The sequence below is a fragment of the Castor canadensis genome, chromosome 17 (assembly GCF_047511655.1).
Source record: "Castor canadensis chromosome 17, mCasCan1.hap1v2, whole genome shotgun sequence".
NCBI lineage: Eukaryota > Metazoa > Chordata > Mammalia > Rodentia > Castoridae > Castor > Castor canadensis.
The window spans coordinates 52012637-52038676 of NC_133402.1; the positions used below are offsets into that span (position 1 = coordinate 52012637).

General features: G+C 40.6%; 1 pseudogene; it reads left to right on the top strand.

The window, feature by feature from the left end:
• LOC109675607 (collagen alpha-4(VI) chain-like) overlaps positions 1-26040 on the top strand; it is a 152382-nt pseudogene that overhangs the window by 105523 nt on the left and 20819 nt on the right.

Consider the following 26040-nt stretch of genomic DNA (forward strand, 5'->3'; position numbering starts at 1 on the left):
TCCATCACCATCTACCTCTCCCACCACCACCACCACCACCACCACCATCACTGCTGTTGCCGTTGCTGCCTCCACCATCACCATCACCAACACCAATCATCTTCATCATCATCCACCTCCACCATCACCACAACCGCCATTCCCACCACCAGCACCATTGCTACTACCATCATCATGACTACTGTCTCCATCCTATCACTACCACCACCATCATTATCACCATCATCACCATTGTCATCACCATCACTCCTGCTGCCACCAGAAGTAGCAGATTTGTCATTCAGTAAGCACTCTTCTGTGTCATCAGGTTTTCTTCCTTTCATCAGTTATTCCCATCAGCATACAAGAGGTGTGACTCTTTCTCATCATAAGCAAAACAAAAAACAAAAGCCTTACTTCGACGAATACTTCCATTGGCCCATTTCTTGATGTCAAAATTAATTGAAGGAATGCTCAACCAAACCAGATGTTTTGTTTGTCACCTCTTGGGGCAGGGTGCTACTGGTACTGACTGAGACCAGAGATACTGCTTGGCATCTTACAACGCACAGGACATCCTGTCACAACAAAGAGCCATCTGCTTTAGTCCATGCACCAAGTCCACAGTCAGTGCTGTACCCTCATCACATCCCCTCTGCCACAGGCTACTTCTGGACGTCTTTCCTCACTGACTTCTAATGCACCCACTTCCTGGCTTTCACTTGTTTCTCTTTCTCAGTTTCTTTTGTGGATTTTCTGGAAGCCCTTGACCTTCAAGTATTGGAAGGCTCAGGGCTCTGCTTTCACACTTGTGCATTTACTCACCCCTTAGGTGACATTCCTCAGGGACATCCCATCCCACAACCTCAACTACCATCCGTCCCATGACCTCCAGTTTTTTTCCCCTAATTTAGAACATCCAGAATCCCAGCAATGCTTGTACTTGGTCATGTATAAACAGCCTAAGATCAGGATGCCCCTGACTTTCTTCTTCTTTTATTAACATTTTATTATGGAAAAATTCAGGCGTATATCAAAGTGGAGAGATTACTTTGATGACACATGGACACATCAAACAATGAAAATTTTGTTTCGCCTTATTTATACTGTTCCTCACTCATCCCCGTCCTCCACATTATTTTAAAGCAAATCCAAGATATCATGTATTTCTGCACAAATATTTCTGGTTACATCTTTAAAAGATGCTTTAAAAGTATAGCACAACACTATTCTTACTCTAAGAACTAATAATAATCCCTTAATATCATCAAACATCCCATCAGTCAAATGATTCCCGACAACCTGCCCCTCCCACAGCCTTTTTCATCTCAGGGAAGGGGAGACTCCATTCTTCTGGCTGCTTAGGACGAATGCTTGAAGCTGTCTGTGGTCAGTTTCCTTCTCTTAACCCCTAAATTTAATCTATTGACAAATAATGGTGTGTCTATTTTCAAAAATATATCCAGAATTTTGTAATCCCAGCTACTAATGAGGCAATGATCCAGAAGATCGTGGTTTGACGACAGCCCAGGGAAAAATGTTAGCAAGACCCCGATCTCAACAAACAAGCCAGCCATGGTGGTGCACGTCTGCAATACCAGCTATGTGGGAAGCATAGGTAGGAGGATGGTGGTCAGAGGCCAGCCCAAGCAAAAGTGTGAAGACCCTACCTGAAAAATAACTAAAGCAAAAAGGCTGGAGGTGTGATTCAAGTGGTAGAGTGAGGTCCTGAGTTCAAATCCCAGTACCACAAAATATGTATCCATTATTTTATCATTTCTCATTACTACATTGCCACACACTCTGGGCCAAGCCAACATGGTTTTCCACGAAGATTTTTGCAGACGCCATCTTCCTGCTCTCCCTGCTTCCACCTCTCCCTCACTTAGCTACCTTTGCATGGAGCAGCCAGTGCTCTCTTTTGAGAACATGTTTGGGTATGTCTTTCTTTTACACAATGCACTGCTGTGGCTCCCCATGTCTTTCAGACCAAAGGCCATCATCACCTTGGCCTATGAGAGCTCTAGCTCCACCTGCCCTCCCCTCCCTCCATCCCGCCTCAGCCTTCCTCACGCATGGCAGCTCCCCTCCATCCTCTGCTCTCACGGTCTCTTCACATGCTCGCCCTCTGCTGGAACTCTTCTCCCAGATCTATTGGCTTGCTTCCTCAATTTATTCTGGTCTTTGCCCCAGTGCCACCTTTACCAAAATGCTGTGCCTGGCCACCTTACATAGAATAGCTCCCAGCCCCCAACACAGTGCTGCCGGATGTCTATGCATAGGTTGTGCATCTGTGCTCCAACCAAGTGTTGGTAGAAAGGTTGGAAAAAGAGGTTTCGTCTGTACTGAACATGTGACAATGTTTTCTTATTATTCCCCAAACAATGCAGTGTGACAACTACTTACATAGCCTTTGTATTGCAGTCTCTGAGAGGATTGCATGGGTTATATGCACGGATTGTGCTGTGCAGTCTTCTAGAAGGGGCTTGCACATCCTCAGATCTTGGTATCTGTAGGGGATACTGAAGTCAGTCTCCCACAGATATTGAGGGGTGACTGTAATTATTTTATTTATTTATTTACTGATGGTGTTGAGGTTTGAACTCAGGGCTTTGTGCTTGCTAGGCAGGTGCTTTATCACTTGAGCCATGCCTCCAGTCCTTTTTATTCTAGTCATTTTGGAGGTTTTGGTCTCACTTTTTGTCAAGGCCAGCCTGAACCCCAATCTTTCTATTTTAGGGTTCCTGCTGTTGTTGGGATGACAGACATGCACCCCATGCCCAGCTTTTTTCTGTTGAGATAGGGCCTTGCAAACTTTTTTATCCAGGCTGACCTCAAACCATGATCCTCCCAATCTTAGCCTCCCAAGTAGCTAGGATTACAGGTGTGTACCACAGCACCAGGCTGTAATTCTTTATTTCTTAATTCCCTTTCTGGAACAGCATTTCTCTCTCTTTATTCACTTTCCCCCTTACTAGCATATGAGTTCCATGGGGCTCTTTCTCCTGCTCGCTGCCAAGTTCTCAATTCTTACAAAAGCCATGGGCACCTGCCAGCTGCTAAGTAAATATTTGTTGACTGAATGATTGCTTTGCATGTCTTTGGTTGTGACAATGAGTACTTGCTTCCCATTACTCAATTTTCTGTCCTCTCTTTTGATTTCCACTAAATCCAACTGTAGGTTGTTTAGTTGAGAGCTAAAACAGGAGGGGGACAATTTGTAAAATTACCTATGAGTTGTTCTGTTGGAGTTGAATTAGGGGAACGAGTGGCTGTTTGAGAGCAGTTTAAGGTAACAACTGTTGCTGTGGTTGTTTTCTTTGGCACCTGTTTTGAGTCGGTCTCCTGAAAATTTTTCCTTCGAGAAATGTCAAGGAAATACCTAATCATATGACACTAAATGAGACCTTTTCTCATTTCTGACACTAGGAAGAACCCAGATTCCCTGACCATCCTGGAGTGCCAGTAAGACGCTCTCTCTCTGGGCCGGGCCATTTGTATTTCCTTTTCTTTACATTCAAAATTTTGCTTTTGCTTTTGTCAAGGGAGAAGATGGCGACCCAGGCCACTGAGGAGAGAAGGGGACAAAGGGAACCAGAGGGAAGAGGGTCAGAATCAAAGGCACTTCCCAAGAGCTGCAGAAGCCTCCGCGTCACAAGAGTTACTTCTAATGGGTTAGAGGACTCTTGGCAGAAGCCCATTCCTCGAGGTCGGTGTAATTCTGCCACTTCCTTGGCTACTGCACCCCTAATTCACCCTCTGCCACTTATTTTCTGAATGCAAATGTGGTTTGCCAAACCACAACAATAGAAAATACAAGTTGGAATTTCAGTTATGCATTACCAACTTTTCAAAAGCGAGTTTGGGAGGTGCCTCTCCCTTTGGTAAGATTAGACATCATTTGGAATCTGTTCTATTGTTTTAGCTATTGAGCAAACATTGCTATTTCTTTAGGATTCTTCCAAGCCTTAACTTAATTTGGGCTATTTTAGGACTAGATTCTCAAGAATGTAGCTGCCTAGCCAGGTGCTGAGGTTTATGCCTGTAATCCTAGCAATGTAGGCGACTGAGATCAGAAGGATTGTGATTCGAGGCCAGCCCACCTCAGGGCAAAGCTCCTGAGACCCCACACAATGGCTGGCCATGGGGTGTGCACCTGTCATCCTAGCTATGGCAGGAAGCGTAAAATGAGAGGATTGTGGTCCAGGCTAGTTGGGGCAAAAAGTGAGACCCTCTCTCCAAAAGAACCAGAGTAAAATGGGCTGGTGGAGTGGCTCAAGTGGTAGATCACCTGCCTAGCAAGTGCAAGGTCCTGAGCTCAAACCCCAGTACCACGTATGCACAAAAATGTAGCTACTATTTTGGTAGACTTCATAAAGTCTTTCATTAAAAATCCATTTCTAGCCAGGAGGATCATGGTTGAAGGCCAGTCAGGGCGAAAGTTAGCGAAACCCCATCATAAAAGAAAGTTGGGTGTGGTGGTCATTCCTGTGGTCCCAGCTACTCAGGAGGCAGAGGTAGGAGGATCAAGGTTTGAGGTCAATCTGGGCAAAGTTAGCATGAGACTCTATCTGAAAAACAAACTAAAAGCGAAAAGACTGATGATGTGGTTCAAGTGGTAGAGTGCCTGCCTGTCAAGTGTGAGGCTCTGAGTTCAAATCCCAGTACTGCAGAGAAAAAAAGTCCATTTTCTTAGGTTCTGAAGAGTCAGTCTTGCAGGACCATAATCACTGGCACCTTTGATTGACAGGGGTAACCCTGTGGATATTAACACCTTGGTAGTGTTTAGGTGATAGACATCAGAGAGCCAGGTGTTTCAGGGAAAGGACACGATTTCCTGTTTAGTGCAGGAAAGAGGAAAAGGGTGGGAGGGAATACCTTGTATGCACTCAATAATTGGTATTTTCATCCACTGGCAATGACATAAGGAAAAATTTGTCTTTTGCCTAACTTGGCTCACTACTGGCTGTGCTCGCCCTGGTAACTAACCTCACTTTCTAGTTTCAAATAAAAAAGATTAAGCATCAATAAATTCAGAAAACTGAGTCATTTCAAATACCTGGAGTGTGAGCGTGCGCCTGTGGCCGTTGTATGCATTTCTGAGTCACTGAAGACCAGAGGCGGAGTGGGAACTTTTCCCTTTTCCTGATACCGGCCTCATTGCAGACTTCATACATTCTTTTTATCATATGACTGTGAGACTCGTTCTAGTAACTTTCCTTATCACTGTGACCAAATATGTAGCAGAAACAACTTCAGAAAGAAAGGACTTATTTTGGCTCACAGTTTCAGAGTTCAGTCCATGGTCCCTTGGCGCTAGGTGTTTGGGTAAAACATCATGGTGGCAGGAAGGAGTGGTGAAGGCTAGTCTTTTCTTCTTGGTGGACAGAAAGCAGAGAGAGAGAGAGAGAGAGAGAGAGAGAAAGAGAGAGAGAGGAAGGGTCAGGGACAAGATACTCCCAATGACCTGGCCCTAATGACCTACTTCTTCCAGCTAGGCACCATCTCCTAAATTTTCTGTAACCTCCCAAAGCAGCACACCAGCAGGGGACCAAGTGTATACCACATGAGCCTCTGGGAGCATTTCCTATTCAACCCACAAGAAGGCTCACCTGAGTGTTGAGTCATCTTTTAAGACTGTGTAGACAGTATGTTTGGGTGCGTGTCACACATGGGCAAGGATGGGGTGGGTGAGTGGGGTGTTGGGGGGATTGTATGGTACCCACAGAGAGACCTCTTCTCTTTCTGGTCTTCCTACCTCTCTCCATCGACGCTGGTCAACTGTTGGCTCATCAGCCTTGGGTGTGACAACAGCTTGACGTCTCATGGTAGATTTGTTGGCTGTCATCAGGAGGAAGCTTATTCTTCTGGTTTGGTCATTTTTAGGTCAATGTTGACTTTCCTTGATTTGCTGGAACTCCGGGTGACCGAGGTCCACCATGAAAAGTGGTAACATGAACCCTCTCTTTTATTTTCAACCTTCGTGTAAAAATGATTAAAAAACTTGATAAGAGGCATCATTGAAGGAGAAATGAGCATTTGAAACACATAAGGAAGATTGAGGGACCAGGCCAAAATTGCTTAGAGGACAGTAGTGTCAGTCCTTACACAGTGTATTTAGTCAGTATATAGTTTTTCTTTGAACATAGGTTTGATATTGGAGTGGCTAGAGATTTATGGATCTGTCTAAATATATATTACAGTATATAAAACTCCCTGGAGAGTGAGCTTAGCAATAAAAACAGAGTGAGCAACAACACTTATGCAAAAACCAGGAGGAAACCCCAGCAAAAGCATCTTAACTAAACTAGTAATGTTCAGTATAAATATTTTTTAAATTCCCTGGGAAGATTTTTTTGGTAAGAAAAGAAATAGGGGATGGGGAGCAGGGGGAGAAATGACCCAAACAATGTATGCACATGTGAATAAATGAATAAAAAAAGTTAAAAAAAAGAAAAGAAATAGCTTTGAGGCTATTGTTCCATGCCACGGCTTGTTTTAGGCTGTCCTTCTGTGAGGGGTGTCATTAGATCAGCCGAGGGTTGAAACTGGTGGTCTCACTGTAGTGTAGGCTTTACTTGGGGAGGTGCAATAAGTCAGAGAAACAAAAATCATAGAGGTAAGATGGGCGTGATGGTGCATGCCTGTAATCCCAGCTACCAGGAGGCAGAGATTGGGAGGATTGCTGTTTAAAGCCAGCCCAGGCAAAAAAGTTAGTGAGACCCCCTCTGAGGTCTAGGCATGGTGGCATGTGCCTTGTGATCTCAGCTACTAGGAAAGTAGGAGGATTGCAAAAACATGAGACCCTATCTGAAAAATAATGAATGCTAAAAAGGGTTGGCTTAAGTGGTAGAACATCTGCCTTGCACGCACAAGGCTCTGATTCAAACCCCAGTACCATAAAAAAAAAAAAATCATGGTCATTTGATGAGGAAATAGAGACTGAGAAGATTGTAAAAACCTGTCCGAAGTTGCAAATTCCTACCTTGTAACGTCTAAATAAGGCTCCTGCTCTGGCAGGAGGCAGGAGGCAGGAGGCAGGAGGCAGGAGGCCAGCAACTATAATCTGAAGGCTTCCAGGGAAGACTTGTTCAATATTAGGGCAGAGCCAGAGTGGTGATGGGTGGCCCAAAGAGAAGGGATGGGGGAGGACTGGGCTGTACTTTAGAGTAGCCTATGTATGGACCTGTGATCTCAAGTGACCTTCTCTTGAATTTGATCTTGAGCTATAGCTCAGTTTCAAAATGACCTGGTTTACTAAGAGTGTTTTTTGGTGGAACTGGAGTTTGAACTCAGGGTTTTGTACTTGCAAAGCAGGTGCTCTACTGCTTGAGCCACACCTGCAGTCCATTTTGCTCTGGTTATTTTGGAGATGGAGTTTCACAAACAATTTGCCCAGGCTGGCCTGCAATCCTCCCGATCTCAGCCTCCCAAATAGCTAGGATTACAAGTGTGAGCCACCAGTGCCCAGCTTTTAAGAGTCTTTATATTCCATCTTTCTGGGCTTCTTGAACTCAGGCCTGGGACACATCTCTCAGGCACTCTGCGTTCCTTGAGGGGCCAGAAGGAACTCCAGGGCCAGGAATGAGGAGCTGACTATGTACTGGGGTGGACGGTCTCTGTAACTCTTGTCGGTTGGAGAAGAAGCTGGTGTGTATCAGAATCTTGCACTTAAACCTGGTTTCTGTTCTTTTCAGGGCATCAAGGGACCCAAAGGTTTGGTAGATCTGACGGTAGGTGAAGAGTTTTAAGTTTCAACTTTACTCTCTTTAGAACATCAAGCTTTCTACTTTCACAAAATAGAGAGCTATTAAGTCTTAAAGATTCTTAATTTCCCCTCTTACAAATTCTGCTAGTACATTAAGCTTATAAGCTTTACTCTGAAATGTTTTAGCTGGTCAAATAAAAATGGAATAATATTTTATATTCAGCATGGATTCTGGATGTTTTTGAGTAATATTAGTTGACAAGTATGGAGAGACTTTGAGGCTCCTACCTTCCTGTGACATGGCTTTCTCCAAGGCTCAAACATTGCTCATAAAATAAAAACAAACCCACCTGTAAGTCTACAGTCCAGGCTTTTGTGTCTCATGGTACCACCTAAAATAAATCATCAGAAAAAATTCTGATGATTTTTCATCTCTTAGGTACTCTAAAAGAATTAGACACGAGGTATGAGGGCAACTGAGAGCCAGGAGGTGATGGGGTCTGGGGTGGAGGGAAACACAGAGCAGAGAGGAAGAGCTCAAAGGAAAGAAGCAGAATTCCCAGGTAGGTGGCAGGAATACCTGCCTTGGCAATACTGTAAAGAAGTTGGTGACATGGAAAGTCAAGCTCTGAGAGCGTCTCCCTGCCTCTTCTGTGAGACTTTGTGACTGCAAAGTCAGGTTCGACTCCATTGCTTTGTGAGCAGATCTTAAGAAATAGAGGGCAGCATAAATGAATGAACAGAAAGTTCTCAAAAGAAGAAGTACAATGGCCAATAAATGCATGAAGAAATGTTCAATATTCTTAGCTATCAGGGAAATGCGAACCAAAACTACACCAAGGTTTCATCTTACCCCAGTCGGCATGGCCAGCATCAAGAAAACTCACACAGTGTTGGTGGGAAAGTGAATCTGTGCAGCCACTGTGCAGATAAGTATGGAAGTTCCTCAAAAATCAAACCCAGAACTACTGCATGATTCTGCTGTAGCTCTCCTGGTGTACATCTGAAGGAATGTGAGTCCGCATACGACGCAGATAAGTGGACAGCCATGTTCACTGTGACACTGTTCACACCAGCCAAGCTATGGAATCAGACTAGGTGTCCCTCAACTGATGAGGGGAGAAGGAAAATACAGTTGTATATGCACAGTAGGGCATTATTCAGTGCAATTTTGTCATTTGCAGGAAAAATGCATGGAACTGGAAATCAGCTAGTCAGGTGAAATAAGCCAGACTGAAAAAGACAAATATCACATGTTCTGTCTCATATGTGAAATCTAGACCTTTAGACAAATGAATGGCACGTGTGTTAAATAGGAACTATTTGGCGATGGGCACAGGAGGGTGAAGGCAGGGGTAATGTGATCAAAGTACTTCATATGCTTGTCTAAAAGTAGAATAATTCGAGCTCATTAAAAAGGGAGCCCTTTTCTACTTATCTCACTGTATTGAGAAATCTCCTAAATATTTCAAAATGCCATTGGCTCCAGCAATAGAATTGTTGGATAGTTTCACTTGTTCTAGCAATTTCTGAGTTTTTTGTTGTAGATTAAAAAGCTTCAGCTGTGCATTGATAACACCCATCTGACATTGCTAAGTCACAAGGGTGAAGAGAAACACGACACAAATTAACGCTCGTTTCCTGTCCCTGTCTTGTTCCATCTTTCCAACAGCCTTGTGAAGTGGTTGATTTTGTGTGAGAGAACTCCGTAAGTTGTTCGGGAAAAGGCTCAAAAAGGAGCCAGTGTTGTGAAGTGGGTGGAATGGGGACTGGGACATAAGTCCCTGGGATTTCACGGAGATTGGGGAGACAGCTTGTCCATCATGAAAATCTCGCAGAGATGAGCATGTTGGGCTCAGTCCCCTTTTGGGTAAGTAGTCATTCCCAAAGTGGTCACAGGAAACAATAAAGACAAATTCCACCACACCACACTGTGACATGTCACCAGGGTTGCATACCTATGTGTAAGCTCCTTGGAATGAAACACAAAAACACAAAAGAGAAACACAAAATGAAACACAAAAGAGAGCTTTGCTTTTTTTTTTTTATCTCATCCATTCAGACAAGTGGGATCAATGATGACCCTTGGAAAAGAAATGTGTCTTTTATTTACCTTTATGTCTTAAAAACAGAAAGATGAATTGTTAAATCTTAAGTAATGTTTTCTCTCATTACCTGATTGAAATTTGCTATCTTGGTAGGCTTGGCAAATTGCTTAGCTTGGAAGTTTGGGTTTTCTACACAATCATTCTGTCTTCTCACTCCTCTTTCCATGTCCTATCCATTCCCATCCAGCTGAGGTTGAGGTGGATTCTGGCATCCATTTTCTGAGAAATCATAAAGAGTAATACCATTGGCTTGACCATGAGGAAGAGCTGGCCATATCAAAAGTGAAAACTCTTTACAGTGAAGAGCCTATAAAGTCAAAAGCAAGCAGAAAAGTGGAAAGAAGTGTTTGCAGTGTAAGCAAAGGCCTAACTTCCTTACTATACTGCTACAAAGCAAAAATTACTGCTGCTCAATCATTTTCATCTGTAAACACAGGTGTTTTGTAATGGCTCAATCTACATTGAATATAAAAACTTTTAAATTGAAAATGGGCAAGAGACATGAATGGACATTCAGAAAAAAAGTACAAATGAACAGTACACTTATGAAGATGTTCAACTGCACCAGAAGTCAAAAATTCAAAATAAAACAGTGATATAGTCCTTATTTATTTATTTATTTTTGCAGTACTAGGGGTTGAACTCAAGTGGTGTACCACTTGAGTCACTCTGTTGGTCCTCTTTTTGGTTCTCATATTGGATATATAAATATATATCCAATATATATATATATTTATGTAAATATGTATATATTATATATAAATATATATCTACATATTATATATACATATATTTACACATATATACATATATTATATATAAATATATATATGTAAATATGTATATATTATATATATATATATGTAAACTGCCAGCCCTATTTTGTTTTTTCTTGAGTCAGGACTCACTCTGTAGCTCAGGTTGGCCTGGAACTTGCTATGTAGCCCAAACTGGCATTGAACTCATGATCTTCTTGCCTTAGTGTCCTGAGTGATGGGTTATAGGCGTAGGCCACTATACTTGGCTTCAAATTGGGAATATTTTTTATTTTATTTATTTTTATAAAGTTTTTTTTAGGATACATTCATTATACAGGGGGGAGTTCATAGTGGCAGTTTGGATTAGGTTTATTTTGTACATTGGTAAGATCACCCCCATCCTGTCTTCCCCTCAACCCTCTCCTGCCCCACTTACAGCAATTGCAGGAGGTTTCTTTGTTCTATTTCATATAAGTATATAAAGTTCAGCAACCATATTCCCTCACCTCAATCTCCTTCCTTCACCCTCTCTCCTCCCACTAATACCCCTCCCATTGTACCTGTTTTACAGTCCTGTCTTTCACTACTATGGAAATATATTTTTTATTATTCATTTATTCACATGTGCATACATTGTTTGGGTCAGTTCTCCCTCCTGCCCCTACCCCCAGGAAATATTTTTTAAATGTCAGAAAAATCCTCACCCAAATTTGGGAAATGTGAAAAAATACACATGGCTAGTGGGAGTATAAAATGTATAGCCTTTCTGCAGAGAAATATAAAATCCATAATTATAGAGGTTTACATAGGGCTATCATTAGACAGAAACGCAGATACTCACACAAATACGGTTACCATAAGGGGAGACTGGCTGAAGAAACCATGGGCCATCTATATTGTAAAATGGGTGCTCTGACTCCAATAGACGCTATGACTCATAGCAAGTGAAAAGTGATTCAGCATAGAGCATATCCTAAGCTCCAAGCTGTTTTATACAGCTTGGATAAAAATTATTTACATATTGATACATATATGATGGATTAGGGATAACTTTCATTTTTTCCAATATTTTCTCTGAAAATATATTACTCATATACGTATACATAATGTGTACAGTTTATAATTATATTTTTATGTTGCGTGTAGTTTTATATATATATATATAAAATGACATACAGATTCAGAAAAGCTTAATGTATTAGATTTAAGTTCAGTTCAATGTGACCTAAATCCTTAGTCATAGTGGACACATGTATTTCTCAAGTCAAAGCCTGGAAGTCGTCAGTCTGGGATCACGTGAAGTCCACACTGGTTAGAGATGTGGTCTCCTTATATTTTCTTGCTCTGTCATCGTGTGCGTGCATGCGTGTGTGCATGCGTGTGTGTGCGTGTGCGTGTGCGTGTGCGTGTGTGTGTGTGTGTGGTCCTAGTTTCCCAAATCACCTTATAGTTTAAGCAATTTATCCAGCTTCAGTCATCATTATCTACATTTCATCCAGCAAAGAAAGAGACTTATTTTTCTTGTTCTGTTGTTCAGAACATAGTAAGACGGCTTCCCACAGGAAGAGGTGCTCTCTGTGCCAGGCAGCCATCTGCCCAGTAGACACTGAGACTCTATTACTACAGGAAAAAGGAGAATGGATACTGGGGGACCAAGTAGCAGCCTCTGCCATCGTCAGGCCCGAGTCTAAAAGGCCAAGCTTGAATTTCTCAGAGCTGAGAGCTTTTCATATTGAAGCACATGTGGAAAAGATGCCATTGTCTCTATAAACTAGTGATGTCTTCTTGCCTCTCCAAACCATTGCCCTGCCAGCTTGTCCAACAGGTGAAGCACGTTCCTTATTCACCTAACGCCTCACCTATTGAGAGATGTTTGTTCAGAGTGTCTCAAATCTGTGTGTCTCTGTATCCAGGCATTTGCAGATGTCCTGTGTTCCTGACTGAAGTGGTCTTTGCCTTGGACATGTCAAATGATGTCTCCCAGTTGGATTTTGAAAAGGTGAGGAATATTTTATTTTCTTTGTTGATGAAGATGGAAATAAGAGAGAGTGACTGTCCAACGGGTGCCCAAGTGGCTACTGTGTCCTATAATGCCACAACAGATTATCTGGTTCACTTCTCAGACTATAAGGGGAAGCTTGCTGTACTGCAGGCTGTCAGGAAAATCCCCCTGGATGCTCACCTGGCCACAGGAATCTTGGGGCCACCATGAGGTTTGTGGGAAGATGTGTTCAAATGTGTGCTAGCAGGCCTTCTCCTGAGGAAGGTGGCTGTGTTCTTCCAGGCCAGGCAGGTGGGAACTACGATGCCATCTGTGTCAGCACCGCCACTCTGGAGCTCAGCGCAGCAGATGTCACCCCTGTGGTCATCACCCTCACAGAGGAGCACAACCTGCCAGAAGCCCTGCCGGTATGTGGAGTGGGGGGATTGCTGATGGGAATGGAGCCTGGGGTTGACATCTGGTTCTGACCCCTCCATCAGGGACCACACGAGGAATGAGAGTTGTTCAGAAATTTCTGTGTATGCAAGGCGGGGAGGATGTCTCTGTATGGACCATGCTATCTGCTACTACGAGCACCAGCTGGCTTTCCCAGAGCTCTTCCTCTGGGCCTTACAGATACTGTTTTACTTAATGGTCCCCAAAGCTCTCTGGGGTAGGCATGATTGCTTTCCTCTATTTCACAGATAAGGAAACTGAGGCCTGGAGAGGGTAAGTGCATCACTGAAGGTTAAAGAGCTAGCAAGTGGACAGATATTAATTGCCTTCAGAGTTTATATTAACCACTCTGCTAAACTGTATCATTGTGAGCCAGAGAGTCTAACTTTCTTCCTTTAAAAAAAAAAAACTGGGATATAACATATGTACTCATATAACAAAGTGGGAAAAATTAAGTGATTTTAAGCACACAGATGAATTTTATAAGATAAAGTACACTTTCAGCATTCTAGAAAACGTCCCCAAGTCCCTTTTCAAGCCATTAAGTCCAGGGTGACTGCTGCTCTGACTTCTGTCACAATGGACCGCCATATAAATTGAATCATACAGCACACACTCTTTTGAATCTAGCTTCTTCCTGTCAAATTAATGTCTGTTCTCTTTTCCATCCATGTTGGGCACATGGGTAATTTGTTCTTTGTTAATCCTGAGAAGTATTTTAGTACCTGTATGTCACTTGTTCATTTGTTCTCTAAAATTTACTTTGCTAACTGAAACCCAGGCAATATATTCTTACAGAATATCTGGAATGATTTAGTAAAATGAACGGTGATTTTCTTCTTAGGAGATTTCAGGCTGCCAGGTTGAACCATGTGACATCGCTAATATTTGACCATTTTGACTTGAAAGAAATAGAAATGTCATATGGTTCAACTCCACAGCTAATGAATTCACCTGTGCCAGACCATTGAATTTTCTCTTAAGATTGAGTGTGTGTAGCAGAAGTGGCAGGTGAGAGATTTTTGACATGGCTGTGATTATGCTTCTAAGAATCAATAGATAAACTGCGACAGCTTGCAAATGCTTGGGAAGGATGGACAAAGTGTTCTGAGTTGGGAAACAAAGTTTGTGTCGTTGTATATATCACCTGTTGTCATGGCGTTCTTGACCTCCTAGTTGCTCTAGGTTCTGAGCGAAAGGATGTATGATGTATGAGAAGTTGCCAGCTCGATTACACTTGAACCTCACTTTTATCTTTTCCCTTTTTCATCTTGTGGACCTATTCTTGCCCCAGGGTTTTGGGAGATGACTCAGTGTTTTAAAAATTTAACAGTTTAGAAAAGATGTTAAATGGTGCTTGCCAGCTCAGATGGAATGAGTGACCTCGTTTCTGGTGACATTGGCAAGGAGAGGAGCTGTGAAAATGACATTCCTCATTTCTTCACAAATGAGCATCTCACAGCCATTACTCTCCCTTACTGTCCTCTTCCTTACCTCGGGGACTTCAGTTAAGAGAGCGGGAATATCTTGCTTTTCTTCTGAATTCTCTGCCTGAAGCCTCCCTTTGACTATGTGTGCCATGTTTGCCTTTTACCTCTATGTTATTTTAATTTTCAGAACACCACCCAAATGCTGCTTCTGGGAAACTGATGATGGTTCCATTTGAAATGATTTAGGTAAACAGATGTCTTAACTTTTCAGTCCTTTTAAACAAGCTTGGAGGCTGTGGGGCCTGTTGAAAAGATTTTTTTTTAAAAGTTATCCATTGGATTGTCTCAGTCCTAAAGAAAACTATTACAATGTTTGGATTATCTGTGCCTAACCCCACCATTAAGAACTATCTTGTGTCTCAAAACATAAGACTTCATTAGATCAACTTTTCAAGGGAAACAGCAGAGAATTTACAGAGAAAATGCAATTTGTGTGCCAGGTGTCAAGTTTCATTCCTCTTTCTAAAAAGTCTAGCCTATGTTTGGTCCCTTGAAATAATGCCTAGGAAAATAGCTTCTGGTCTGAGCACTGTTTGAAGCTTGCAGGGATTCGTTTAATCCTTGCAGCCCAGGGAGACAGTGATTATCGTGGGCATGTTTCCAGAAAATGAAACTGACACTGAGCAGTTAAATAATTGTTCAATGTCTGGAATTCCCATTAGTAATGAGATTTTGAATTCGGACGTCAAAAACAGGAGTGAAAGAGACTTAGAAAGTCTAGGTTTTTCCGTATTACACATTTTGTAATAACACTATGAGACAGGCCTATGAACTGGCCTCATTTTATTCCCATTGTCAGTGCTCTTAACAAATCCAAAGAATGGCGTGCTGACCATCATGGGAGATCAAAACAAACCGACACCAAAGAGTCGGGTTTAGAAGATAAAAACGTGAACAGGAAAACCAAAGAAATTTTTGGGATAACTTTTTAATTTTGGTATAATTTCAGAATTCAGAAAAGTTGCAAAAGGGCCAGATACAGTGGCTCAAGGTTGTAATCTGAGTTACTTAGGAGGCAGAGATTGGGAGGATCATAGCTCAAGGCCAGCCTAGGCCCAAAATTCTCAAGACCCCATCTCCTCCAATGGCTGGGTGTGGTGACATGTGCCTGTTATTCTGGTTATGTGCGAAAGCACAAATAGGAGGGTCATGGTCCAGGCCTGGACACTCTCTCAAAAATATCCAGTACAGAGAGGGCTGGTGGAGCAGCTCAAGTGGTAGAGCATCTGCCTAGCAAGCATGAGGCCCTGAGTTCAAACCCCAGTACTGCCTCCCCCAAAGACTGCAGCAAACATCTCAGGCTGCTATGTTTTCCATTAGATTCTTTAAAAAAATTAGCACATATTAATAGTACAAAGGGTTTCATTGTGATATTTCCATACATGTGTATAAGGTACTTTGATCAAATTCATGTCTCTAAAACTCTTACCCCCTTTTACCTCTCCTTCTCTCCTCTTCTTTTTGCAATTTTAATGGGCTTCAATATACTGTTTTCATACATGCATAGAATATACTTCATCTTAGCCCCTTTCCTCCCCTCTCTCTTGTACATTTATGTATCTATCTATCTATCTATCTATCGATCTAGATTACACACATGAGGGAAAACATACATTCTTTATCTTTCTGAGTCTGGCTTATGTTAATTAACATGCTGATTGTTAATGCCCTAAGGACTTGGGGAAGGAGTTAGACAATGAGACTTCAACCCCTGGTTGTGTCTCTTATGTAAGCTGAACATGTTGTGTGGTCCAGGACCTCAATTTATTCCCCTGTAAAATGGAGATAAACTTGAGATTCATTGTGTGAATCATAAGCCGTATGCCTACAGGGACACCCGACACTGTCTATGTGATACTCAATGTTGATCCCATATTACTATTTCAGTCCCTTAAGAGTGCTCTTTGCCCTGTATGTGCTTATTAAATCTATAGCTTCTATTTAGTGAGCGTCTGTAAAATTCCAGCTGCTATGCTGTGTGCTTCCCACGCCTCATCATTCAACCCCTTGCTACTCAAACTGTGGTCCAGGGGCCAGTGACAATCGTATCTCCTGGGAGGTGAGAAATACTGGACTTCCAGCTCAGTGTTGGCCTGATCCTCACAGTTATCCTACAAATTAATAATGGTAACCTGAATTCCCCAGACGAGGTAAGCAAAGGTCAGAGAGGGAAGCAACTTGTTCTAAGCCACATACATAGTCCTGGAATTTGCATTCTGGTGGGGCTGGTTCCTAAGTCCTACACTCCCATGATGCTCTCAGTCCACTGCTAACCCCAATGTTTGCTGGGGAGTCCAGGAAGAATTGGTGGCAGGAGCTAAAAACTATACTTCAGTTCTTGGGGTCAGCCACATGTTAAATGGCTACCCTCTCTGTTCTTTGGCTCTCTTTCCCTTTACTTTTCTCTTTTTGCTTTCCAAGCCCTTCTCTTGCTGCCAGACAGTTTCTAACTCCTTAGGGTCTTGTTAGCCTTTCCTCTGTCCAAGGCAGTCTTCCTCCCTGGTACTTACTTCCAACCCCTCAACTCCATCTCTCCAAGGCAGGAGCCTCCCCCAACTCAGGCGCAGAAATGAATGTTGTGCCATGGCCCCCAGCAGCGTAGTACAGCGGCTTAAGCAGTGACTCAAACTCTGAGTGTTTCTTAGGGCTGTTCACATCAGGGCTCATGAGAGTCTTTCATCATTTGGGGATGAAGTTTGCATGTTGTCCTTGGACCCCTTGAGAAAATGTCTTTCTGTCCATTAAACAAGAGAAGATGTGGGCACACCCCCACACTGTACTCACTCTCTTATCTTTTGGGTATGAGAAGTCCCAACAAATCATGCAGGGACATTTAGAAGGATGTGGGAGGTGGAAGGAATTGCCAAGGTACTGGTTCAAATGACAGAATAGCTTTGGGCCTCAAGCAGGTCTTTTGGTTTGGAGATTTCCTTCTCTGATGCTAATGGGAGTTGGTGTAGGACTCTGAGGGCCAGTTTTCTCCTCTTTCCACACTGGGATTCCCTCCTATGCTGTTTCCTGCTTGAGCTTTCTCAGGAAGTATATTATTGTCTACCTTACAGTGACAAGGACTGTGCTGGCAAGTCCAAAGTCAAAGTAATTAAATGTTTAGTAATAACTTGGTACAGATGTATCTAGATTGAATCAGTTTCCCTGTGGACTCCCATTGCACTTTTGTGTACTTGTTATCACATTTCCTTTTGCAAAAACAGTACAGATGGTAAACCTGATCATGAAATTATTGTTTTTTTTCATTTTTCTTTTATTATTCATATGTGCATACAAGGCTTGGTTCATTTCTCCCCCCTGCCCCCACCCCCTCCCTTACCACCCACTCCACCCCCTCCCGCTCCCCCCCCTCAATACCCAGCAGAAACTATTTTGCCCTTATCTCTAATTTTGTTGTAGAGAGAGTATAAGCAATAATAGGAAGGAACAAGGGGTTTTGCTGGTTGAGATAAGGATAGCTATACAGGGCATTGACTCACATTGATTTCCTGTGCATGGGTGTTACCTTCTAGGTTAATTCTTTTTGATCTCACCTTTTCTCTAGTACCTGTTCCCCTTTTCCTATTGGCCTCAGTTGCTTTAAGGTATCTGCTTTAGTTTCTCTGCGTTAAGGGCAACAAATGCTAGCTAATTTTTTAGGTGTCTTACCTATCTTCACCCCTCCTTTGTGTGCTCTCGCTTTTATCATGTGCTCAAAGTCCAATCCCCTTGTTGTGTTTGCCCTTGATCTAATGTCCACATATGAGGGAGAACATACGATTTTTGGCTTTTTGAGCCAGGCTAACCTCACTCAGAATGATGTTCTCCAATTCCATCCATTTACCAGCAAATGATAACATTTCGTTCTTCTTCATGGCTGCATAAAATTCCATTGTGTATAGATACCACATTTTCTTAATCCATTCGTCAGTGGTGGGGCATCTTGGCTGTTTCCATAACTTGGCTATTGTGAATAGTGCCGCAATAAACATGGGTGTGCAGGTGCCTCTGGAGTAACAGTCTTTTGGGTATATCCCCAAGAGTGGTATTGCTGGATCAAATGGTAGATCGATGTCCAGCTTTTTAAGTAGCCTCCAAATTTTTTCCACAGTGGTTGTACTAGTCTACATTCCCACCAACAGTGTAAGAGGGTTCCTCTTTCCCCGCATCCTCACCAACACCTGTTGTTGGTGGTGTTGCTGATGATGGCTATTCTAACAGGGGTGAGGTGGAATCTTAGTGTGGTTTTAATTTGCATTTCCTTTATTGCTAGAGATGGTGAGCATTTTTTCATGTGTTTTCTGGCCATTTGAATTTCTTCTTTTGAGAAAGTTCTGTTTAGTTCACATGCCCATTTCTTTATTGGTTCATTAGTTTTGGGAGAATTTAGTTTTTTAAGTTCCCTGTATATTCTGGTTATCAGTCCTTTGTCTGATGTATAATTGGCAAATATTTTCTCCCAATCTGTGGGTGTTCTCTTCAGTTTAGAGACCATTTCTTTTGATGAACAGAAGCTTTTTAGTTTTATGAGGTCCCATTTATCTATGCTATCTCTTAGTTGCTGTGCTGCTGGGGTTTCATTGAGAAAGTTCTTACCTATACCTACTAACTCCAGAGTATTTCCTACTCTTTCTTGTATCAACTTAAGAGTTTGGGGTCTGATATTAAGATCCTTGATCCATTTTGAGTTAATCTTGGTATAGGGTGATATACATGGATCTAGTTTCAGTTTTTTGCAGACTGCTAACCAGTTTTCCCAGCAGTTTTTGTTGAAGAGGCTGCTATTTCTCCATCGTATATTTTTAGCTCCTTTGTCAAAGATAAGTTGCTCATAGTTGTGTGGCTTCATATCTGGATCCTCTATTCTGTTCCACTGGTCTTCATGTCTGTTTTTGTGCCAGTACCATGCTGTTTTTATCGTTATTGCTTTGTAATATAGTTTGAAGTCAGGTTTTGTGATACCTCCTGCATTGTTCTTTTGACTGAGTATTGCCTTGGCTATTCGTGGCCTCTTGTGTTTCCATATAAATTTAACAGTAGATTTTTCAATCTCTTTAATGAATGTCATTGGAATTTTGATGGGAATTGCATTAAACATGTAGATTACTTTGGGGAGTATCGACATTTTTACTATGTTGATTCTACCAATCCATGAGCATGGGAGATCTCTCCACTTTCTATAGTCTTCCTCAATCTCTTTCTTCAGAAGTGTATAGTTTTCCTTGTAGAGGTCTTTCACATCTTTTGTTAGGTTTACACCTAGGTATTTGATTTTGTTTGAGGCTATTGTAAATGGAATTGTTTTCATACATTCTTTTTCCGTTTGCTCATTGTTAGTGTATAGAAATGCTAATGATTTTTCTATGTTGATTTTATATCCTGCTACCTTGCTATAGCTATTGATGATGTCTAGAAGCTTCTGAGTAGAGTTTTTTGGGTCTTTAAGGTATAGGATCATGTCGTCTGCAAATAGGGATATTTTGACAGTTTCTTTACCTATTTGTATTCCTTTTATTCCTTCTTCTTGCCGAATTGCTCTGGCTAAGAATTCCAGTACTATGTTGAATAGGAGTGGAGATAGTGGGCATCCTTGTCTGGTTCCTGATTTTAGAGGGAATGGTTTTAATTTTTCTCCGTTAAGTATAATGCTGGCTGTAGGTTTGTCATATATAGCTTTTATAATGTTGAGGAACTTTCCTTCTATTCCTAGTTTTCTTAGAGCTTTTATCATGAAATGATGTTGGATCTTATCAAAGGCTTTTTCTGCATCTATTGAGATGATCAAGTGGTTTTTGTCTTTGCTTCTGTTAATGTGGTTCATTACGTTTATTGATTTTCGTATGTTGAACCACCCCTGCATCCCTGGGATGAAGCCTACCTGGTCGTGGTGAATAATCTTTTTGATGTGTTGCTGAATTCGATTTGCCATTATTTTGTTGAGGATTTTTGCATCAATGTTCATTAAGGAGATTGGCCTATAGTTCTCCCTTTTGGAGGTGTCTTTGCCTGGTTTTGGGATAAGTGTAATACTGGCTTCATAAAATGTGTTTGGCAGTTTTCCTTCCCTTTCTATTTCATGGAACAGTTTAAGGAGGGTTGGTATCAGTTCTTCTTTAAAGGTCTGATAGAATTCAGCAGAGAATCCATCAGGTCCTGGACTTTTCTTTTTGGGGAGACTCTTGATTGCTGCTTCAATTTCATTTTGTGTTACAGGTCTATTCAGGTGATTAATTTCCTCTTGGTTCAGTTTTGGATGATCATATGTATCTAGAAATCTGTCCATTTCTTTTAGATTTTCAAATTTATTTGAATATAGGTTCTCAAAGTAGTCTCTGATGATTTCCTGGAGTTCCATGGTGTTTGTTGTTATCTCCCCTTTTGCATTCCTCATTCTACTAATTTGGGTTTTTTCTCTCCTCATTTTAGTCAGGTTTGCCAGGGGTCTATCGATCTTGTTTATTTTTTCAAAGAACCAACTTTTTGTTTCATTAATTCTTTGTATGGTTTTTTTGGTTTCTATTTCGTTGATTTCAGCTCTTATTTTTATTATTTCTCTCCTTCTATTTGTTTTGTGATTTGCTTGTTCTTGTTTTTCTAGGAGTTTAAGATGTATCATTAGGTCATTGATTTGGGATCTTTCAATCTTTTTAATATATGCACTCATGGCTATAAACTTTCCTCTCAAGACTGCCTTAGCTGTGTCCCATAGGTTCCGGTAGGTTGTGTTTTCATTTTCATTGACTTCCAGGAACTTTTTAATTTCCTCTTTTATTGCATCGATGATCCATTCTTCATTAAGTAATGAGTTATTTAGTTTCCAGCTGTTTGCATGTTTTTTGTCTTTACTTTTGTTGTTGAGTTCTACTTTTACTGCATTGTGGTCAGATAGTATGCATGGTATTATTTCTATTTTCTTATATTTGCTGAGGCTTGCTTTGTGCCCTAGGATATGATCTATTTTGGAGAAGGTTCCATGGGCTGCTGAGAAGAATGTATATTGTGTAGAGGTTGGATGAAATGTTCTGTAGACATCTACTAGGTCCACTTGATCTATTGCATATTTTAGATCTTGGATTTCTTTATTGAGTTTTTGTTTGGATGACCTATCTATTGATGATAATGGAGTGTTAAAGTCTCCCACAACCACTGTGTTGGTGTTTATATATGCTTTTAGGTCTTTCAGGGTATGTTTGATGAAATTGGGTGCGTTGACATTGGGTGCGTACAGATTGATGATTATTATTTCCTTTTGGTCTATTTCCCCTTTTATTAGTATGGAATGTCCTTCTTTATCTTGTTTGATCAATGTAGGTTTGAAGTCTACTTTGTCAGAGATAAGTATTGCTACTCCTGCTTGTTTTCGGGGGCCATTGGCTTGGTAAATCTTCTTCCAGCCTTTCATCCTAAGCATATGCTTATTTCTGTCGGTGAGATGAGTCTCCTGTAAGCAACAAATTGTTGGATCTTCTTTTTTAATCCATTTTGTCAAACGGTGTCTTTTGATGGGTGAATTAAGTCCATTAACATTAAGCATTAGTACTGATAGGTATGTGGTGATTCCTGCCATTTAGTTATCTTAGTTGTTTGAAGGTTTGATTGTGTGTACCTAACTTGATGTTACTCTCTACTGTCTTGTTTTTTCTTATCCTGTGGTTTGGTGCTGCCTGCCTTTTCATGGTTAAGTTGGGTGTCACTTTCTGTGTGCAGGATCCCTTGCAGAATCTTTTGTAATGGTGGCTTTGTGGTCACATATTGTTTTAGTTTCTGCTTATCATGGAAGACTTTTATTGCTCCATCTATTTTGAATGATAGCTTTGCTGGGTAGAGTATCCTGGGGTTGAAGTTATTTTCATTCAGTGCCCGGAAGATCTCACCCCACGCTCTTCTTGCTTTTAATGTTTCTGTTGAGAAGTCTGCTGTGATTTTGATGGGTTTACCTTTGTATGTTACTTGTTTTTTCTCTCTTACACCTTCAATATTCTTTCCTTAGTTTCTGAACTTGTTGTTTTAATGATGATATGTCGTGGAGTAGTTCTATTTTGATCTGGTCTGTTTGGTGTCCTGGAGGCCTCTTGCATTTGTATGGGAATATCTTTCTCTAGATTTGGGAAATTTTCCATTATTATTTTGTTGAATATATTACGCATTCCCTTCGCTTGCACCTCTTCTCCTTCTTTGATGCCCACGATTCTCAAGTTTGGTCCTTTGATGGAGTCAGTGAGTTCTTGCATTTTCTTTTCACAGGTCTTGAGTTGTTTAATTAATAGTTCTTCGGTTTTTCCTTTAATTACCATTTCATCTTCAAGTTCTGAGATTCTGTCTTCTGTTTGTTCTATTCTGCTGGATTGGCCTTCCATTTTGTTTTGCAGTTCTGTTTCGTTCTTTTTTCTGAGGTTTTCCATATCCTGGCAGTTTTCTTCTTTATTGTTGTCTATTACAGTGTATCTTTATTAGATTCATCCTCTCTGCCTTTCTTAGAACAATTTCAACAGGTTTCATTGTTCTGTTTTCATACAGGAATGCAAAACACATCCACCATATACCCCGATCTTAGATGTTGTCCTTCTCCTTTTGCCCTCCCCCCCCCTCACTGATACCCACCTCCAGACAGAACCTGTTCTATCTTCTTGTCCTTCATTCCTTTAAGCTAACCTTAGTTTTTTATGTAGTCACTTTCTGCCTTTCAGGGAAACTTTGTGACTGGCATTTGCTTGCTTTCTGCCTAAGGTCTTAATGGTAATAATAATCTTGTAAATTTTTCTAATTCTTTTTATCAGGTGGGTGGTAAATCTTCAGTTTGTGGATTATATATGTGTCCTGTCACTATATTCTGATTTTAGAACTGTATTGTATCTTACTCACACTTCAACCAAGATGCCTGAAGAAGAGTGAAAGTAAAATCAGTTTCCCTATTCATAAACAGCTCTTCTGAAAGTTTAATGCTTAAACTTTTGGGGCTGCTTGGTTCTTTGATTTCATTTTGTCTTTCCCTCTCATGGATGCAATGGATAAACGACTTTAGTATATTCTCAGATGAATTAAATTGTGATTTTGTTAAGCTCTAATAGGCTTGCCTAATTTACTAAATAGCCACTCTTGTTAGAAATGACAACCTTCCTCCCTCTTTTCCCAAAAACTGCTTCTTGTGAAAAATTTTATAAGTACTGTTAAGAGAAAATAACTTGTAACTTAAGAATATTTTTGTTCTACAGACAGTTGATCTTTGCAGTTTGGGCCATTATATAATTTAGACAAATTTCATTACTTACATGTTTTTGATAATTGAGTTTTAGTTACAATTTTTTAATTATACAGAAAAAATCAGCAAGAGTCCCAAACCCCTATTTTCTGTTATATTAGCTTATCTTTTACACTAGACAAGGCTGACTGCTGTTGTGCTATAAATGGTCTGCCTCTTTTCTGTAGAATAGCCTGCTTTAACTAAAAATTCTCTAATATTGCTCCGGGTTTATTATGGCTAAAAACTGTAGAGCTAGGCCACTGATTTCAGCCAAGTTTGACATAAAATGCATCATATTGCGCTTGTAGCTAAACTTTTGGGAAATGCTGACACAATTTATCTTTTTGTAGTTATATGATATAATTGATTTTCATGCTGAATGATTTAAAACATAATGATCTATTCTTGTAGATCTTAAATATCTTTGCAAAATTCTATGTTTACCTAGTGTTCTGGCCCCAAGGTCTTTGTACTTTTTGCTCCCTTTGCCTGACATCCTTTCTTCCTGATCCTGGCTGAGTCTTGGAGCACTCCAGTCTATCAGGGCTCAGCAGAAGGATTACTTGTTTTTGAGCAAAGCTGTCTTTCTCTTATCTAAAATGTTGCCTTGTCCATATTATGTTTGTTTCTTCTGCTATCTGGTATAGTATATTATATGTGCTTATTTAATTTCAGAGTCACTGAATAATTGCTTAGGGCAGGAACTTCGTTTTGTTCACGAGATTATTAAGTTTTTAATATTAATAAATAAATGAATTTTTTATTATTTCATTTCTATATATGCATATAATGAACTTTGATCTTACTCATCCCTCATCACTGTCTCTTTTTCCCCTCTTCCCTCAAATAGCCCTCAATTAGGTTTTGTCTTTTTGCTTATTCATATTTATGGATCTAGACTCTATATTATGAAAGAAAACATGCTGTGTTTGTCTTTATGAGTCTGGCTTATTTCGCCTAGCATCATGATCTCAAGTTCTATCCATATTTCTTCAAATGACATAACTTCATTCTTCATGATTGAATAATACCCCATTGTGTATTTATACCACCTTTTCTTTATCTATTCATCTGCTAATGGACACCTAGGCTGATTCCATAGCTTGGCTATTGTGAATAGTGCTGCTCTAAATAGGATGTCCAGTTATCTCTATTGTATGCTGGCTTACATTCCTTCAAATGTATGTCCAGGAGTGCTACAGCAAGATCATGGGGTAGTTCTAGTTTTAGTTTTTTAAGGCACTTCCATAGTGCTTTCCATAGTGGTTGCACTAATTTACCTATTAGCAGTTTGTAAAGAAGTGAACTGTTTTAAAAGATGTGATTGAGCTCAGTGGGTAAAGTACTTGCCTAGTAGTAGGCCCTGGGTTTGATTCCCAGCACTACAAAAATAAATAAGTAAATACAATAAAATGATACAATTTATTAGCCATTGGGTCTTGGTGGTAGGGCTAGCCAACTGCCGTCTCTTTTCCAAAAAAAAAAAAAAAAAAAAAAGAAAAGTAAAATGTGAAATTCAGAGTATTAAGTTGCTGGAATGAGAATACTTAGTGAGATGGCCCGGTAATTTTAACTTCTGTAGATTCCTTATTTTCTAGGGCGTAGCCTAGTGTCTGGCACATTATTAAGGTAGTAAATGAGTGTTTGCCAGGTAAAAGAGCCTGCAAAATAATTAAAATCATGAGTTAGTGTTCAGTTTTCCAAAAAGTGTTCTTAAGATCTTTGAATAAGAGCTTCTGGAATTAAATGAATCAAGGGAGTTTGAGAAACTTGATTCTTAACCATGGGTGTGCAACAGAATCACCTGGAGGGCTTGTAATAGTCTATTAGATTTACTTTAGTTTGTGGTTGGGTAGAGGACTCCTTTTTTTTGTTATTGTTGCAGTACTGGGGTTTGAACTCAGTGGGTTAAGCCATCCCACCAGCCCTTTTTAGTGATGGTTTCTTTTGAGATAGGGTCTCGAGAACTATGTGGCCGGGTTGGCTTTGAACCACGAGCCTCCTGATCTCTACCTCCTGAGTAGCTAGGTTTACAGACGTGAGCCACCACCGCCTGACTCCAGTTGGTCATCTTTGACATAACATGCAGTGTTTATGAATGTCTTTGAGAAATACTCTTCTGTGTGCTATACTTTTGGAAACAGCCAGCTCTCATCTGTAGCATTTTCCACACACAAAATGATAACGATACATGATAATGTGTTGGTATTGAGAATGAACCCCTCAGAATCAAACCCTGTTTCAGAGTCAGAAGATACTATGATAGTCTCTGCATGGACTGTTGCAAACTTTAATTTGGAATAAATATGGGATGTATAGCAAGAATTTTAT